This window comes from Notamacropus eugenii, chromosome 1 (genome assembly GCF_028372415.1).
Source record: "Notamacropus eugenii isolate mMacEug1 chromosome 1, mMacEug1.pri_v2, whole genome shotgun sequence".
Lineage (NCBI taxonomy): Eukaryota > Metazoa > Chordata > Mammalia > Diprotodontia > Macropodidae > Notamacropus > Notamacropus eugenii.
Genome location: NC_092872.1, coordinates 35,345,973 through 35,366,880, shown reverse-complemented (window position 1 = coordinate 35,366,880; position 20,908 = coordinate 35,345,973). Strand labels below are relative to the sequence as shown.

The window sequence follows — 20,908 nt, the reverse complement described above, 5'->3', positions numbered from 1 at the left end:
GAAAGATGGGGAGAAAATTTTGAGTTCAAATTCTTGTGGAAATGAATGGCAAGAACTGAAAAATTAATAAATTACATTTTTTTAAAAAAGACATCCCGACAGGCTGACCTTAAGCCCATTTAATATCAATATTTGGTTCTAATCATTTAAAGTCACCAATTCACAAATTATCCACAGAGATGTTGCTAGAGACAATTGAATACTGTGATTTTTTTTGATCCAGAAATAAGGGGAAAACACTGAAAACCAAGGAGATACCCATCAATTGGGGAATGGCTGAACAAATTATGATTATGAATGTAATAGAATACTTGTGTCTGCTGTAAGAAATGAAGAAAATGAGCAGTTCAGAGAAACCTTGGAAGACCCATATGAACTGTTATGGATTTAAATAGTAGAACCAGGAAAAAAATTATACCAAAACACTCACATGGTAAAAATGAACAATTTTGAAAGGCTTAAGAAATGTGATCGGTGCAATGACTGCCTTAATTCTAGAGTGCTAATGATGATGAATGCTCCTGACATAGAGGTGGAGACCAATAAGCAGAATGAGTCACACAGTTTTAGACATGGCCAATATGGGAATTTGCTCTTTTTCTCTCTCTATGGGGGAAAGGAGTTGTGAAGGAGAAAAAAATAATAAAAGCTTGATAACTAAATACAGTAAAATTGAAGGAAAAAAGAAACCAAACACTGTGAAATTAGAACTGCCAAATTTGGTTCTGAGGAGACATGAGATTATTTCTTATGGGTGTGGAACACTGCATGTACTGTTGGATGCAGTGGATGTGTTTGTTAGTTTTGTTGACGACTTTTTCCACTTTTCTGTTATAAGGGTTGGCTGAATAGATGAGGTGGGGAGAGAGACATATTGGAAAGTGAAGGTGATGAAAAAATAAAAATGATCGGTTTTTTAAAAAAGAAAATAAAAGTTACCACAGTATTGGCTTTGATTTCTATTACAATGTAATTGCACTGCTCCTAAATACTAACTTTATGAGGTAAGTTTTCACAGGTACTATAATCATGCTGAATTACATGTTGGTGTTACAGAACTATAGAGCTGGAAGGGATGTTAGAGACCATTTCATTCATTTTTACGGCTGAGGAAATGGAAACTCACAGAAAGGGAGTGATGGAGCTCAAGTCACTAGATGTAGAGTGTAGAGAACCTAACTCTAGTCTCCTTACCCCTTCCAATCCCTCATGTGACCTCCCTTTCACAGCTTCCACTAGCAGAACATTGCTATCTTCTCTCTTTCCTATGCAGATTCTGAAAGCCAGCATTCAGCATCCTTATTTTCCCTTCACTGATTCTTTAATGATTGAAGTCGATAAAAATGGAGAAACTGCAATTGGAAATAATGCTCAAATGGCATACCTTTCTTTGAATTTTCTGTTGAACTGAAGTAAAAATTCAATTACCTTAGGCTTCAGACTCAGCATATTGAGCCCTCCCCCCACCCCCCAGGTGGCTATAAATTGCAATTATAGTCATTTGTGGCTCTTACAAGATTATAGGTGACTGAGCACATCATCAACCAAAATCAGAATTTCCCATGACACCAAACAAAACTCTTGTCTAATGATCTAGGAGAGTGGATTAAATATAGTGACTGAAGAAGAGAAAGAAAGAGAGAGAGAGAGAGAGAGAGAGAGAGAGAGAGAGAGAGAGAGAGAGAGAGAGAGAGAGAATGTTCAGGGGATTATCACTTTAGCTTTTCAAATCTATTCAATGTAAGTGAAATTGACATGGCTCTCTGTTGAAGCATTGATACAATTTTCAGGTTTAAAGGTTTTAATTCCTGATTTCCTACTATGTATTGTTCCTGTTCCTGCTAATTCTTAGCATAAGAAACCAAGTTTGTTCTGCCCAGCTCAGCACAGTTGTGGGGACATCTAGAATTCTACAGTGTCTATGCATAAGTATTTATGTTGGGTGTGTTCCCGGGGGAGCAGGGGGAATCCTGCTACCCATCATTTTTAGATAGATTTCCTTATTCTTGCCCTTTCGGTTGGAGAATTCTGTCCACCACAAATTTCCTTGCATTTCTTCCTGATGCAGAGGGAATTTTCCTTCTGCTACTAGATGGCAACACATCCTTTATGGCGTTCCCCTAAGTATGGCTGTCTGTTGTCTTTGTCACCTTGAGGATGGATGGCTAAACTGTGCTCAACTTGGGGCTGCCCACTTCAGCTTGTCTGGCTTGACTTGTTCTTTGAAAGCATGTGCTACTTATGTCACTCTTCTCTTCTTACTCTGACACTTGAAAAAAAAATTGGATTGAATTTACTTTCTTTTACTTGGTTTTTATATGACATTTCCTGTCTAACTTGTTTCTCCCTCCTCCTGTCCCCAAAACTCTGGTCTGATTGCTTTGTCTTGCCATTTGGTAGCGCCACGCTTTTCCAACTTTGTTAAATCATGAAAGGTTTGTCAATATAGATACTAATAAATAAATTCCTAGATAAGTAAACCTCTCCTCTGGACAACTATAGTATCCACATCACTGATAGGAGAGAATGCTAAATTCAATTCAATTTGATAAGCATTTATTAATCATGTACCATGTGCTAGGCACAGAATTATAAGATCAACACAATCCCTCTGGAAGCAGACATTTCCCTGGGAGAAAGAGCTAAGTAAATAAAAAATATGTATTTAAAATCAATAGAAAGTAATTTTGTGGTGGTGAGAAAAACACTAAAAGTTGGGGGTATGAGAGAAAAAAGTCCTTGTCTTAGGGGTAGCACTTGAACTGAATGCCAGGGGGGCTCATGGAGGAGAATGTTCCAGGCACAGGGAAGCACCCTACCCAAAAGAATTGAAATAACCTCCTAATGGATTTCCTTGTCTTTAGGCTGCTTCTTTTCCAACTCTTGTTTGAATTATTCTGAAAACACAAATCTGTATTATCACACCAGTCAAAAATGTTTAATGGTTTCCCATCACTACTGCAACAAAGAGTAAAATCCTCAACTTGATACTGAAGCCCTTTTCCATTTACTTCCTGGCTATCTTTGCAGATCTATTTTGTTTTTCTCTTTAACTATTCTCTACCCTATTCTAATTGGCTTGTTAGCTGTTCTCCATTGATTACATTCCATTTTCTGCCAGCATGATTTTACATAGGTGGTCTTCCACCTCACCTCCTCCTATCCATCCCTCTGGGGAAAGCTGAAGTGGTAAACTATCACAGTCCCAAGTCAAGAAGTAGGTTGGAATGAGCAACAGCAAACTAAATCTTACCATAAAGAGATATTAAGGCTACAGGAAAGGTTAAGACCAAACCAAGAAGAAAAAAATGACTAAAAACATATACAAACTAAGCTTTGTATATATTAAGAAATAAACAGCTTTGGGACAAGTCCAACCAGAATTTCTAGAAGTTATTTTTTTCTTTAAGAGCTAAAAATTGTTTTTAAAAACCAAATGAGAGGAGTAGATAAAATGTGAAAAGAAATGAGTTAAGAAACATTTGGAAAGAGAATGAAGAGTATGGAACAAGAGGTACAAAATTTACCTCAAAAAATAACTCCATAAAAATTAGAGTTAACCAAATAGAAGCTAATGGTTCCACAAGACATCAAGAAATAGCAAAACAAAATTCTATCAAGTGATTTTAACAGTTTATCCAAGAAAGAGTTCATTATGATCAAGTGAGATTTATACCAGGGATACAAAGATGGCTCAACATTAGGAAAACCATAAATATAAATTAATAATATTAAAAACTGAAACATCCCAAACCACAAAAATACAATACTCCTATGTGCTAAAAGCCCTCCAAATTATAGGCATAAAGGGACCTTTTAAAAATTTAATCATTTGAAAAATTTCATAATTTCATAAAATAAAGGTAATCTTCGTATGAGGTGTAAATATTCTCGAATCTTTTCAGTAAATACAGCATTGAAACAAGTATGCTCACTCTCTCCTATTAGTTGTCATCAACCTAGAAATGCTAACAACATCAAAAAAGATAAGAGAAAGGAATAAAAGACTAAAGACAGTTAAAGGGGAATTAAAAGGAACAGTCTGATGAAGATTTGGTTGTTTACTTGGAAAACCTCAGGGAATCAGAAAAGATACTAATTGAGACAATAGTTTTTACAAATTTGCAGGCTACAAAACAAATTCTAAATATCAACAACATTTTTATACCTTAATAATAACAAAACATAAGAAGCAACAATAGAAAGGGAAATACTATTCTGAATAACTACAACGTATATAAAATATGTGGGGATGGATCATTCTGCCCTAAGAACACAAAAGACTTGTATAAATTTACTTACAAAGCATTCCAGTTTAAAGAATAATCTAATTTAGAGGAAAATTTAATACTCATGCCTATACCATGTTGATATAATAAATATGATAGTACTACAAAAATTAATTTACACTGTTAATGCTATAACAATCAAATCACCAAGAGGATACTTTAGAGAGCTTGATAAAATAATAAAATCCATACTATGGTGATTAAAATAGGAAATATCAATAAAAATCATATTTTAATGTCCAAAAGATTTTTATTTGAAAGAGATAAACTTTCCACATGTGGTTTGGAAGGACCAATGGAAGGGTCTATCATGCTGCATTTTATGTCAGTGAACAAATGATCTAGATTTAGGAATATTTTCCCACAAAGTTATGTGCTCTCTTCTCATATTCTGTGTATGACACTTAGTGGTTTTTAAACACAAACCTGATGTGGGGGCATAAAAATCTGTCTTTGAGTTTCTTTTGTGGTTGGAGAAAACTATTTAGAAGAAACAAATTGAAAGTAAAGTATCATCCCCCCAACAAGTCTGAGATAGTCAAAAGCATTTACTCCTTCCTCTCCCTTCACTACCCCCACTTTTTGAGTTTCATGACATCATTTTTTAAAAAATCTTCAAACCACAGTTAGGCACTTCAGAGATATCGCCTGTTACTCTGCTAGTATAAAAGACAGGTGTAGCATTAGAGAACTGGGCTGTTGCTGCTGAGGCATTTAGCTTCCATAATGAGATGCTGAAGCTATTTGTACACCAGCTTTGTCTGTAACCTTATCTTCTTTACCTGCTGTCCTATCATCTCAGGTGAAATACATATCCCATCCTTCTCTGGGCTGACAAAGCTACGCTAGAATAATTCCACCTGTTTTATTGCTGGCACTGATCTCTTCTGGCATAACAAAAATATGGAGAGAGTGGGCTTGCTAAAGAGCTGCCTAGACTTTCTAAACCTTGCTGGCTGCTCACCTCAGCTAATAACTCACTCTCGTCCAAACTTCACATTTTAGCTTCAGGCAGAGAAGACTTCAATAGCAGTTTAGGAGGCAGGAACTGTTAGAGGATCTGGGAGACTACTTAATTTCAACACCTCCTCCCACCCCCTGCTTCCAAGATTCCTCAATTCCTCATGAATCAGATTACTGACTGCTAGTTTTGTTCTGCTACACAACCTGTGTCCTTTATGACTAGCATTACTTTCAATCCTGTTGCAAATCTAGCTGATTAAAGACGCTGGCCTTCAGAAAATTCTTTCTTGAAAGTCAAAGCTTGAAGGAGATTAGGGCTATTTATATTGTAAGGCACTTCCTTCAAAGCCCCTGGTTGCTTTGAGCTCTTGACTGACGTAAACCTCAACTAATTCTCTTTATCCAGATAATCCACTCTTTTCCAATATTCATCAAATGGCAAAATGAAAAGCTTTTAAGAAAGTGAATGGATGCGTAGGATTAAAATCACATCAAATTTTATCCTTAATAAAATCACAGAGAAAATTATGGGGAATCATTTGTTCCAGTGAAGAAAGAGAAAATAAAGGAAGAAAATATACTTTTGTACCCCCATTGAATTTATTTAGCAGTTATTTGGATTGCAAAGAGTGGAATAAAAGAAGAAATGGAGCTTTTATGCTCCCTTCCTGCTTATTTAGTAGCAAGATTGAGGGTAGGTGTTGGGGAGAGGGTTGTGTCTGCCTCCTTCCCTCCCAACTATGTTGCAACCTGTATTTCACCCATTTGTCACGTTCAATTTTTCCCTTCTTTCAATGCTTCAACGAGTCTTCATCTAAGTTGATGTTACCTATACCAATACCAGTCAGAAACTTTTCATATTTTAGTTGATAGTCTCATAAGACTCTGTTCACCAAAATATTCCTATCCTAGTGCCAGTTTTATGGTGCTGAGCTTCCATAATTATCAGACTTGGTCCCCAGATGCATAGTCATTTACTAGTTCTGTGTTCAGAGTCTCCTCATCTTGGTAGATCTGACAGACCCTGGTTTCACTGGTATGGATAATTTTTGAAAACTCATCATCTCCTTGCCTTGATGAAGTATCAAAAAACCACAAATCTCCAGCTGGAAGTGTGGAGTTCTGGATTGACGTACATGTAGGCCAATCAAACATTATTGCTGTTGGAATAATTGGATGCTTGCACTTCCTAAACTTGTCATACTGAGTAGAAATCACTATGATTATTAAATACTGAACATAACAAAAACAATCTTGTTTTCTTTGGGGATTTTAAAGGTACTAGTTTTAGGCATCAATTGGTTAAATAATTTCTTAACAAGGTTAACTGAGGAAGGAGAAAAGAAAGAATTTTAGAAGTAAGGGGGAGTTTCTTTTTCCAGGTTCACTTCTTATTTTTAGCAACATTTTCTGTAATGAATGGACTGGTTGGAAGACATTTAAAAAGGACATTGTAAGAACATAAATTTTATAGGTGTAAAGCACACACGGTTCTGAGCATCAAAAATTGACAGCTATACCTATAGCCTAATCAATGGAAAGAGAATGGACAGATCATAGTCCAAACATTTTGACTATATTAATTTTAAAGTTAATATAGTTCAAATGAGGTCCCCATAGGATGTAAGATGAAACATTTTTTTCTTTAATACTGTCATTCAGAAACACTCTGATATTCCTAATATTAATAATAGTAACAATGAATTTTATTTCCATTGCATATCAAGGTTTAGAGAATGTGTCCATCTCAAAAACCCTGTGACATAGGTGGAGTAAATATTCTCTCTGTTTTACATAGGAGTCTAATTTAGAGATGTCAAGGGACTTGTTGAGGGTCAATCAACCAACCTCAGACAGTACTGTGGAAAAATGGTTAGAAAAAAACCAAACATATTGAATGAGCAGAATACGGTCATGTTGCTATCGTGAATCCCAACAGAACTGGTAGATTTAAACTGTCATTTTCTTTTCTTACTAGTAACTTCTAATCAAAATATATTCATTAGTTCATCATGGAAAGGAGAAGGGGCTTTTAACCCCTTGAGTTGCATCACAGTTAAACATTGGCTACGCTTTGAAAAAGTGACAAACATCTGGGATAATAAAATAATATTCTTTTTTATCCCTCTATAATATACATACTATACAAAATTATATTTTTTATACTTGAATGTTTTCTATTTCTATGAGAATTTTAATTTTATGAAGTCAGGAACTATGTTTATTTCAATCTTGTATCTTCTCTGGTGTATAGCATAGTGTTCTGCATACGCCAAGTGCTAAATAAATGGTCACTGAATTGGACCCAAGTTGTCTTTCTTCCATATTGAACCCTCCAGGTCATCCCACACACTATGTTCTTATCTCCTTTTCTTTTGCCAGTTTCACATGGCAATTTCTTCTCCATTCATTTAACTGTTCATTGTTCAATGTCTAGTGAAGCTTTTATTAGACATTTTACCTATATACAAATGTGTTCTAGATCAGATTGTGATAGAACACTTTGACTTTATAGTTTCAAGCTTATTCTTGGTAATCAACTAACCTGACAGAAATTGTTCAATCTTAATCTCTTAATTTTTTTGTTCTATCCCAAAAGAATGACTAGAGAATTAAATTTCAGGTCAAAAAGTTGCAGTATACAAACTCAGTAAAATAATTATTTTAAATTGCATGCATCCTGGCAGTAGCATAAATATAGATATATACATATTTGGCACACAGTAAAATGTCAGTAATTTGGACATCTCTAATTCAGAATTCGTATTAGAATGCTTCAGAAGATCTATGATTTTACTGATTCAGAGAAGTGATTTTTCCTTGCTAAAGGAAATGTTTTCAAGAGCTTTTATAGGAGAAAGACAGAGAGAGATGGAGACAGAGAGGATAACAGAGACAGAGAGTGCACATCAAGTAGCTGGCCTTGAACTTCCCTGATTTTAATTAGGCTGGTCCTCAAAATCCACAAACAACATAAAAGAAAAATACTTGCCCTCTAATCGCAGTGTAGCCTAACAGACATAGGCCAGCTTTGGGACTAGGAAGACTTGGCAAGTTCTGCCTCTGCCACATATTGACTATAGGACCATGGACAGATCATATATCCTCTTAATGCCCCCAAGCAACTATTCAAGACTTCATGTCAATTCCTTATCTACAATGCAGTTTGGAATTTCCACATTAGAGAGTTCCTTAAAGTAATGAAATAACATGTTTGGACTAAAAAAATTCAATAAAACAACAGTTATAATATGATTCTTTTCAGTTTACAAAAACACTTGCACCATTCCTATTATCTCTTTATTCTCTTAAACTGTGAAATAACTAACGGCAATTTTAAAAAAATCAGATCATAGATACACAGTTTTAGAACTGAAAGGAACTCTATAGGTCATGCAGTCCAATGATCTCTTCTTATCAGTGAAGTATGTGGGGTCCAAGTTAGAAATGAAAGGACTTAATATTCCTGAGAATAAGTTGGAGGTGATGTTACTCTTAAGTGAATTTTTAACAGTCTTACTTTGAAGGAAGGGAGAGCTAGTCTAATTTTTTTCAAACTGTGAATTCCAAAAATGAAATATTCTCTGAGGACACACCAGCTTCTACATCCTGAAATGAACTCTTCCATATGAAGAGATTTCAATTTTTATTCTCAGTCTCTTTTGCACTATAATACTTTTATTAAATGATTTCATTTTAGTTCTTAGTATTATTTTTCTCTTAAAATAGAATTCTATTGTACTTAAAATAATAAATTTAACTGACAATGAGATTGTGTTGATGAATATTTTAAATGTATGATACATACTCCGAGAGGTTAAGTTTGGAAGAGAACATTGAATACTGCCAGACACAGAAAGAAACTGAGGCTGAAAGGAACACAGATTCAGAGGCACTTGGGGGTTATTTTTCAAACTATCCCCCAAAAGAAAAGATGCCAAAAGAATAAAAAAAAAACCCAATCCCTGTGCTTAAAAAATGTACACAAACAACAAAGTCAACAAAGAAGATAGTAATATCCTATGTCATCCTCCTTCTTAATATAATCCTTATGATAATGATATATGTACACATGGAAAGGACTTGGGCAAGTCCTTTCACTTTACTGAGGCTCAATCCTTGTATTTTTCAAATGAGAAGGTTGCAATAAATGACATCTGAAGTTCCTTTGAGCTTGAGAATTTTTGATCTATGAATATAGGACAGTGGTTTGACTTTCATAGACAATTTTGTGTATAGCACACCACTACTATACAGTTACCCTACTGACTTAATGGTGTAGGGAATTAAATATGCTGTTTTTTTTCCTTTATGGTTATTACAATAAAAACCAATTAATAATAATAACAGTTAACTAGAGCAAAATGCAGCCTTAAAGTCTTTCCTCAAAAAAGATATACTTACTCTCCAACGTATGTTAACATTATACATTAAATTTTCAAGGAGGAAATAATAATTCAATGATTCATCAGCTATCAGCATCAAGTAAAGCAGACACATGTTAACAGAGGTATTCTCCTGTGTCATGGAGGATATCCTGTGCAAAACTCAGATAGAAGAAGAAATTCTTATCAATAGAGCGAGTTGAGAAATGTTCCTGTTTGCAGTTAACATTGGGCTGATATATGGTGATAAATCTGGGACTGAAAGGGATTATAGCAGGATAGGCTCATTGATTTAGAGCAGCAAGCAACCTTCAATATCATCTAGTTCAACTTCCTCATTCTAGAAATAAAAAAAACAACAACTGAGAAGCACAAAACTTAAATAACTCACTTAAGGTTATACATCTTAGTCAAAGGGAGTTAGGATTTAAACATCACATTCTTTGACTTGATAGCCCCTCAGTGAGATTCATAATGAATCAAAAGAGATCTGCCTAGCCATGCACATTGGAAAAAATGCATAAAAAAACTTATTGCTCAGATTATGAGGATACAAATGAATAGACAGCCCATTGAAATACTTTATCAGTACTTATTTTGTGGACAGGAACTAGGACATAGAAAGGAATTTAGGTCTAAACTGAGTAAGGAAGAAGAGATTAGGGTGGATCACATTTGTGAAATTGTGATGTGCTTGCCAAGAAAACCCCAAATGGGGATAGGAGGGATCAGTCATGAGAAATAATTGAACAAATGTGCTTTCTGTGATCCTAAAGTGTTCTCCAGTCTCAAAAGACCATTTAAAAACAAAAAGAGACCAATAACCTACCACTGATCTTACATATCTGCAAATCATGCAACAACTTGATTTAAGAAAAGATTCCATTGCAGTTGACCCAAAGAGTACTCTCCTGATATAATAAAGTAAGCTTGCTGAATGTTACTGCATGACCATGGTATGCTCATGAGAAGTGATAGAAAAAAGGCATTTATATCAAGTATAAACAAAAAAAGATTTGGTTGATGATGTGGCAAAAATGAGAGATTATACATGGATAGCATTTGTAGCCAAGAAATATGAAAAGAACCTGAGGAAGGTTCTAGATTCTAGCACATTGGGCTACTCTACTGAAGATTTTTGTGAACAAAAATCATTTTGGTTAAGAAGATCATAGATTTGTAGCTTTAGAGCTAGAAGGAATGATATCATATAGAAATCTCATTTTAGAGGTGAGGAAATGGGCCAATAAAGTTTAAGTGATTTGCTCAAGATGGCACGGGGAGCAAGCATCTAATGCGACATTAGACTTGGCAGAGGTGGTCCTTTAGCTCCAAAGCCATGTGGTCACTTGTACCACTGGAGATTCTGTGCCCTTAGAAGATTAGGGATTTCTTAAAGATGAAGATGATGGGACTGTGTGCCAAAGAAATGATGTGGTTTAAGGGGCTTAGGGACTCCCCTCCAGAGTACAGGAGAGGGTCATCTGGAATGAATTCAAGGAATCAAGTATTTTTTAAGTCAAGTGAAGGTTTATAAGGTTTATTGTAATGTCATAATCGTATGCAGAGCTCCTCAGAGAACCTGCATTCCCTAAGTGATGCTAAAGGAAAAGTAGTAGATTATCTGGGAGATAAGCTAATTAGGTGATAACTTACAACCTTGGTAACTGGTATCATTCACTACCGGAAACGAGGGGAAGGAGTTTTTCAGGGGTGTATTTTTGGTCTGTTATATCTATAGGAAAACAGCTTTGAGAGTGGGTGTGTACAGCTTGACCTCTGGATTGAATATGATAACTTTGGAAATCAATACATAATAATTATGTTGTTACAAGACAGTCCTGTTTTTACAAGAGAATTTCTTCAGAAGTCAGCTTGTTCTTGCGATGGGGCCCACTCATGAGTTATTGCTAGAGATTCCTTGGGCTGGGGAGAAAACTGTCAGGGAGAGTGTTTTGATGCTAAGGAGGCTAGGGAGAGATGCGGTTTTTAAAACTGGGGTCCAAGCACCAGCACTAAAGCAACCCATCACACAATAATTCATATACAAAAATAAAATACAAATTCTTATAATATTTTATATGCAATATAATTTATTATTGCTCCTTTGGAAAAAAAATTAAAATAAATCACTGGTTTTCATCAGATTATCTTGATTTAAAAAGACTTTCTCTTCATATGATGATTAATTAGAAATTTTACCGAAGGAAACAAATAAGCAAACATTGTACTCTAAATTATTCAGAGTAAATTCTATGTTTGTATTGTTGTAACTATGTCAATTTACTCAAAACAATGAGATTTTAATATCTAATATTTCAAAATATGACTACATAAACTTTTTCAACTGTTAAAAAGCCCAAGAGCATCACTGCCCAATGAAAACCCAATTTGACATGAGAAAAAACAAACATAGCATTTTCATGTTAAAAAAAATGTAAATTTAGAAAAGAATTTGGTAGAACTACTTACAGAAAGAATGGTCCAATCTACACCTAAAAGAAAATAAAAATTCAGTTTCAATTATTATTCACTTCAATTTTTTAAGAATCTTTGGTTAAGATCAGTTTGATAATTCTTTCCACCAGCTCCCATCTTAGCCAACTTCCCCACCTTTAAAGCTAATTTTTGAGTGGTTGTCTTACCCACCTTCCCTCACCCACCTCGATGGTTAACTTTGTGAGGGATTAGATTCTTAAGACTCAGCTTAGCAGATCCTTAGACAACAGAGGGCTTCTGATCACTCAGAAAGCATTTGTATATACCTGTTTAGCAGTCTGTATAGGTTGGTATGACTTTCTTTAAAAACTGAATTTAATTTTTTCAACTAACAAAAATTCTTTTCTTCTTCCTTCCCCCCACTGAAAAGAAAGAAACAAACAAAAAGCCTTGTATACAAAGGATTACTTTGTAGGATATTAGATTTAAGAGATCTAATATTCTATGATCACAGCCTCTCAAAAACCAAGATTACCTCCATGCCACAATAAATTTTCAGAGTAAGACTTAGTGAAGAACTAAATTATATGCATGAATTAGCTACCTACCTATGTAAAAATGATCTGATTTACTAAAATATGAGAAGAATTGACTTGGCCATGGGACATCCAGTATGACTGCTTCCATAGGCTTTTCAAATTGAACACATCTAATATGAATGTAGCTTATTCGTCTCCCCACATCATCTCCATCTGACCTACATCTCCTACCCGCTAGAAACTCGTGGTTTCTAGTTTTTCCTGGCTCCTAGCCTGCCTTCACACAGTTGCCAAAAGTAAAACAAAGCAACAACAACAAAATCTACTCCAACATGGAAGTCTTGCCATATCACTCCACTGCTCCAGAAATTTGGGTGCGTGTATGGTAAAATATTAACTTGTCAGCTTTGCATTAAGAACCTTTTCAAATCTGATCTCAAACATTTAATATTTTCATTTACTCTATTTCAACTAAACTTGCCTACTTGTTGTTTTCTCAACTATGTATTCCATCTCCTCCATCTCCATCTCACTCTACAGGCTATACTCTCCATGAACAAAATGTATGTGTTCCTAACGTCGGCCTTCCTGGAATTCCTAACTTCATTCAAGGTCCAATTCATTTGATCACTTCTCTCCTGTCTTGATCCTCTTGGTCATTATTGCCCTCTATGTCTTCAAGTTTTCATGGATATGTTTATTTGCTTACATGTTGCATTTCCAGTAGAATACAAGCTCCTTAACAGTAGAGAATATTTTCATTTAGTTTTTGTATCCCTAGCACCTAGCACAGTGTTCTGCTGATATTAGAGTTTAATAAATGCTTGTTGGAAATAAAGCATTTTTGAACTTTAGGATATTTCCTATTAGGAAAGGGATTGCGTATATAAATGTGGCTTCCCATGGACTAACATAGTCCTTGAAATGCAATAGGTACTACATAAATGCTTCTTGATTGATTTTTAAAAGTCCCCATTGGATTGGATTGGGAGAATTAACCCAGATATAATCCAGTTATCCCCACTTAACTGACCATTTCTGACAGAAGTTAAAGTGAGAGTTGGATAAAACAGTCCAATTTCACAGTTGGTGCACATTGAATTAGCCTCCAGTAGCCTTCTATTCATACTCTGGCTACCTATTTACCTAGAGGGAGAGAGGCTCTTTTCTGTCCCCATGTCAACAATGTATAAAGATAACTCTATTAGCATTAAAGGGAATTATATTTTTCTCTTTTCTCTTTTCTCTCTCTATTTGTCTTTCTCTCTCCACACAGATACACATACATACACATATATGTACACACACACCTGCAATCAGGGGGATGGAATCTTTTGCCTATGCCCATTTCTTTTTATTGATGCAAAGCCTTAAGTACCCAAAGATGAAATCTTGCTTTGTTCATGTTAGAGGGGCTTCCTGCTGATGGGAAGGTTATTGAAAACCACTGACAGCTGTTACTTGTACAAATAAGGTGCCTAGAAACCAATGAGCTCAATATACAATTTTTCATTTTCATCATTTCAATTCCATATGGTCAATGAAGGGTGAAGTGTTCATTCTAGCTTGTAACTAATATTTAGAAGGTGTCTTTTTTCATGCAAACCCAATACTCTCATCATTATTAATGAAAGTTATGCATCTGGAACCAAACTGGATCAAACTCCTCACATCTGAAGGGGATGGGGGTTCAAGTGTGATACTCTTTATGCACATTATTCCTCTACAAAGATAGGAAACTTCAAATGTTCTAATTTAAAACAGAAAGCCCAAGGCAGTCAAAGCAATAATTATAGCTCACATATAGCACTTTAAGTTTTGCAAGGATCTTTGCATATATTATCTCATTTTATCTTTGGCAATAACCCTGTGAGGTAGGTGCTATTATTATCTCCACTTTACAGATAAAGAAACTGAGGTACAGAGAGGTTAAATGAATTGCTTTATAGGTATTCAGTTGTTAAAGTAGGATTTAAACCTAGGTCTTCTTGATTCTGTCTGGAACTATTCTCACCACTACGTATGATGCCTTTCAATAAAAGCTGTGTGTGTGTGTGTGTGTGTGTGTGTGTGTGTGTGTGTGTGGGTGTGTGTGTGTGTGTGTTTGTGTGTATGCATATGTATAAATAGGTAATATGTATACACACAAATGCAAGATATTTTTATTCCCATTCTTCCTGAAGTCAATCTCATTCAAATTAATTAAATTTAATTTTAAGAAATGATTAACATCTTGTAGATGCATTGTAATCAATGTTGGGAGACACAGAAATATAGACAGGACAGAAATGTGGGTACAACTGGAGAACAGCAGGATTCAGGTGTCAACCCCACCTTCAGGTCTTGCTAATATGAAGATCTAGAGCAATCTGAATGACCCAATTCTGGTTGGCAGGAGCATGGTGGGAATTATTTCAGCTTGACTCACATAACAAGGGGGAGTGGTCATTGAAGTAAAAGTAAAGGATTGCAAAAGATAGAGTTGACCTACTGACTTTTGTGACTGGATGTCCCCCCTTGAAAAATAGTTGAAATAATTCTGGACTATGGAGTATCTCAGTAAAAAAGAGGCTACAGATGGAAAAATAGAAGACAGCCAAGCAAAAAGCACCAACTCATGGTTCAATGGAGAAAGTAACTCATAGCTCAGTGGAGAAAGCATTCTAGCAAATAGTTCCAGAATAGCATCTCTTCAGAGAAATAAATTGGTATGTTCCGAGGCAGAGGTATGTTCCAGTTGAAATGTAATCCAAGAAACATGATTTGCCCAGGATATATGTTTTCCCTCTACTGGGTGCATCTCCTTGCTGTGCATGTTCTTTTGGCATGTTTCCTCAGACAAAAGTAGAGTTGAAATCTATGAGAAAGAATGCTCCACTTTGTGGAAGAGGAAATTTTCCTAATTATTTACCTTGTTATTATTCAATTTTAATTAAATACATTTTGCTTGACTTAATATGACATGTAGTCTGGTACAAAAGAAACATTGGTGGGAGTTTATAAGTTGTCATTTTATTTTTAAGCTGACTCAAATTGAACCTTGAATATGAGTGTAGCTTTCTGGAGTTCATGTTTGATGAAACTTAGATAATACATGATCCTTGTCATCATAGAGCTCATATCCAGTCTTTGACTGAATATTTAAATATGTCTAATAACAAAGATCTAGGGTTACGGAAGGGTCAAATATTTGCTTGAGGTTAATGGCCAAGAGAATAATTGTATCAGTAAAATAAATAGGGATATTTGGACTGGTTTGTTTGGTGGGAAATAATAAATTCTGCTTTGGATACATTGAGTTTAAGTAGTCAAATAATAGATGGAAATGGAGAACAGGAACTCAGGAGTTTAAGCTAGTAATTTGGATTTAGGAATCAAATACATGAACGATCACTGAGAATATGGAAAAGGATACTATAAAAAACAAACTGGGACTGGGGTCAGAACTTTGGAGAAGACCCATATTTAGAACATGGAAGGAAGAAGAGGTGACAATATAGGAGTTAAGAAAATGAGTGTTTAGACAGCTAAGAGGAGAATCAAAAATTTTAGAACCATGGAAATAAGGTGGAAGAGGGAATAATCAATAACTGTAGTAGATAAAATAACGAACTTGACTTCAGGAGACTTGTGTTTGAATGTCTTAGAAAATTATGAGTTGTATAACTCTAGGAAAATCAGTTAACCTTTCTGAATTTCGTTTAATCAATAAAATTTAAATTTTAACAACAGCACCTACCACATTGAGTTGTTGGGAGGTCTAAATAAGATAACAATAAGAGAAGGAATACTGGCTGAGGTCAGTGTTGTTGCCAGAGTCCAAGAACCCACATTTTAAGATTCCTCCTAGGTCTTCAGAGCTACTGTACATTGATTCAGCTGACATCCCCTTGGTGTGTTTCTCCCTTTCCCTCTCACCTCCCCTCACATGAAGGATGATGGGTTCTGCATTGAGGAAGGCAGGCAATGACAAAGATATTATCATTATTACATAAGAGATCATGGAAGGTGAAGATCGAGAAAAGATTGTTAGATGCTTTATTTTTAGTAAAGTCAAAATATTTTCCAGGATCAATCTCAGAATTGAATCAATAAATGCAGCACAGGAAAGTAGAAACAGTATTAGTCATAGTTAGAAGACCTTGCTTATAGTAACAAATCCTCATTCTAAAATTATCCAGAATTTTAACTTTCATACTTCCCGAATAGAGGCAGATTGCCTATCTCCCATTTATCTACACCAATATAAACTTAAACTTTACACCAATATAAACTTAAACTTTACACAAGACCAAAGAACAATCAAGAGACTTGAGCAACTTCTTCAATCCCAGATCTGCATGAAAAAAAAAAATCAGCCAGAAGCACACAAGTAGCATGAAAGAAACTCAAAGCAAAGCCAGTGCCACCACTGATGAGAACATTGCTAACCTCCCAAAATCAATAAAGATGGGCTAAAAATCAAGTACTGAGCAGAACTAACAACTCATGGTTGTTACAGATAGGCTGTCTTATAGATAGATAAACACACAGATGAATAAATTTGGTCTTATCAATCTAAATGTTGTGCCTCTCAAAGAGAATGTAAACTTCTGTAAGGCTGGGCTTAGGTTTTAGTCTCCATATTTCTTAGAATCTAACCCACCATTTTGTAGATAGTAGGTCTGTAATAAATGCTTGGTGAATCAGAATTGCTTTATTATGGCCTTTGGCAAATTAATCAGTATGACTCCCAATTTCCTAAACTGTAAAATGACAGTATTCATATCTACCCTGCCTACCTTGGGACTAACATTGTAGAGATTTTGTGATCTAGTATATGGAAATCAATTTGAACACTAGGAAGAGACATACAAATATAAATTACCTTTTTTAAAATTTAGAACACATCAATTACTTCATCATGAGTAGGGTGACTGAAATACCTTCCTGGCAGAAAGAAGAAATATTAAAAAGTTCAACTAAAGCATGACTTGGAAAAAGTAGCAGAGCTTTTCATTTTGAAAAGCAACAGCTGAAATAGAACTCATGCTAAGAACGATTATGAATTAATTCAAGCAAGAATGTTGCTCTGCCCAAATAGCAGGAAGAAAAGAAGGATGAGCCAAACTGTGCAAAGAATGATAATGATCCCTAAGTAAAGGATGAAGCAAATACTTTCTCATCATATATTAACAATATTTCAAATACTTTACAAGTAGGAATCTTGTAAAGCTCTGTCTAATGCTGTTTCTACTATACTATGCTACCTTTATTGACTCAATTCTGAGACTGATCCTGGATAAGATTTTAACTTCACTAAGGAGACTAGCGATACCAAATTTATCTATGAAAGATAAAGAATGGTGGTATAAATAAATTCATGTCACCATATTTATTATATAGGAAAGAAATTTTTTCTTCTTTTTTTCTAGAGAGCTAAATGGTAGTAATACATATTTAAGTGGATCTGGAAAAAGCAGAAGTAGTAATCCTTGATCATCATCATTAAATTCACTTTGATCCAGTACGCACTATCATATTACACATCCATCCTCTAAAAACTAAGACTTCAGAATTAAGAGGCAAATAGTAGTGGTGTCATATTTGTAGTCAGATGTACTGGCTCTTCTGCTTATTAGAGGTTATATGTTTTGTTCCAGATCACACAGCAAAAGAATGGAAGAAATATGATACGTGGTATCAAATCCTAGACCAGGTCTTGTTTGATTACGCTACACTGCATCTCCTCTTCCATACCATTTTGGACAGACATTCCAAGAATCTTCATTATATCATAGGTTTAGGGACAGGGGGGCCTTAGAAGGTATATAGTCTACTCCTCTTATTTTACATATAAGTAGACTGAGCCTCAGAAAGATTAGTTGGCTTGCCTAAGATTATATAGGAAGAAATTGACTGAGCTAGTATTTGAACTCGTCTTAGGACTCCAAGTCAAACATCCTCTCTCTACTGTACCGTGTGGTCACCTCCAAGCTAACCTCTTGCTCTTCTTTGATCTGAAGACTGTTTATTTCCATTTTCCATCAACGTCTTTTTTTTTCTTGTTTTAGGAAACAGATGCCCAGTCATGCGATAACTTCCCTAGTATTAGCCAAGCAGTAACTATAAGATCAATGATGATGAATGTTGTAGAGAAGTCTCATCTTTTGAAAGAGAGGTTAGGTCAAACAGCCTTTGAAGTCCCTTCCAACGCATGAGTTTTTGTAACTGTATTTGGGTGTCCTTAGGCACATTATTTAACATCTCTGGGTCTCATTTTCATATCTGTAAAATAAGGTGGCTGGGATATATGGCCTCTCTGGGCTGTTTTCCTGTTCTAAACTGATAGCCATATGGTGTCCACAATGTAGGATGTAGGTTTCATAAAACAGTACCATGATTAGAAATTTCCATTTTTTGAAACCAGCTTGGTGCTCTGAAAAAGGTCAAGCACTGTTCTTGTTCCACATAACTCTATGTCTTTAATAAATGTATGTTGAATCAGCATTGCTCAGTTATAGCTATGGGCAAGTTAATTAGTCTGAGTCTCAGCTTCCTAATCTGTAAAATGGAGATGTCAAATTCACAAATCTGTCAACGTGCATAGATACCCAGTATATTTCATATACTCAGTCTTCTCACATATAATCTGTTATATCATTGGTCATACACAAAACAAAAGTGGAAAAGAGTAAAGATGAAGAAAGAGCCCTTGGGACAATTTAATGACTGATATAATCAAGGAAGTTCTACAAAACTGTCTTTAAAACAAACAAAAATGCAGAGTTTCCCAAAACTCAGTTGTCTACTGCATACCAAACCTGATAAATTGGATTCTTAGTGGGTTCAGATGCTGTGCTTGTCATTTCAAGCCTGACTTCTTTCTGAACTCAAATAGAGTTGAAAACAGGCAGTTATCATTCAACATTTCTTCCCTGTTTGCCAATTTATAAAATTTCATGTTTACAGCAGAAAAAAAATTGTTACAGAAAAAAATGCAATGAAATCACAAATCTCAGCAATTCTCATGTTGTTGTCTAAACTTTGAAATAACAGGGTCAGAGACATTGGGCCAGATTACCAGAGGCACCCTTGACTAGCAATGGCCACCCTTTGTTGCTGTAGCATTATTTCAGCATACGGTACCTGTGGAACTGATGCAATCAATGTTGAATTTTGAAAACTCTTTGTAATATGGCGTCATTCTATTTTCCAGAATTATTATTCATTATTCCCTTCCACACATACTCTAGAGGCCAAACATAGGGGCATTTTTACTACATCTCCTATATCCATATCTTTGTACTATCTGTCAACTCTGCCTATAAATTATTCCTTCCTTTTGGAATTCTTGGTTTCCTTAAAGGCAGAGATAAAGCACCACCATTTGATTGACACCTTCTCTCCTTCTCTGCCAACTGCTACTGTATTTTTACAGAGGTATCTTCTGTCGTACTTCCCCTCCTCTCCTCACATCCTACTCCCCCATTAAGATGTAATCTTCTTGAAGGTAGGGACTGTTTTGTTCCTGTCTGTGTATCGCAAGCTCTAGCATATTACATGACACATAGTAGACACTTTATGAATTCTCTGATGGATCACTTTCCAGTTTGTATTCCAGCAGGGGACGGTAAACCTCAGTAGAAGATTCAACTCACTGCATGGACAAATTTATGGACATTACACAATTCCTCCTGACAAAATATCTCTTTCTAATGGACTCCCTGTCATTTTAACTCATTAAGGGCAGCTAGATGTTTTCTTATAGTTTCTTGAATTGTCTTGGGTTTCAACTCTTAGCAATTAACTTTTTTTTCTTTTCTGGCAAAAACAATTATTCTGAGAAGTGAAATGACTTCAGTCATTATTTTCCATTATTATCGCCATTCCAGCTACCCTGACCAAAAGGCTCATCCTTTCTTAGATTCTCCTGTGTCCTCCCATCACTCAAACAGACAAATTCCCCTCATTGTTGCTGTCCTTACTTTTTTCCCACCAGCCTCAGTTCCTCGTGAGCTTTAGTGACCTTGAGGCCATTCTCACTGCACTGCTTTTATTTCTATACTGTCATCTACCCTTGCTTGTTTCCATATTCCCTACAAAGCTTTTAAACCTAAATTTAGCAGTGGTCCCCTGTTCCTCACATCAGTTTTTTAGAAAATTAGCTTTTTTTCTCTTTGTGTTTTCAGAGTTTCATCCTTGAGGGCATTCTTGGTTTAATTCTCTTAGAGTTATTTAGACCCTGGGATACTATCTCTTCTTTTTGCAAACCATTTTAAACTTAATTTCCCAAAATCTAGGGTGCATGTCA

General features: G+C 35.4%; 1 protein-coding gene across 1 annotated transcript in view; it reads right to left on the bottom strand.

Moving 5' to 3' along the window:
* The window catches only part of PTPRD (protein tyrosine phosphatase receptor type D), a 934,659-nt gene that overhangs the window by 857,126 nt on the left and 56,625 nt on the right, over window positions 1–20,908 (bottom strand). The window contains exon 2 of the mRNA XM_072596637.1: window positions 12,110–12,132. The gene's annotated coding sequence lies outside the window, so the exon portion shown is untranslated. The remainder of the gene's footprint in view (window positions 1–12,109; window positions 12,133–20,908) is intronic.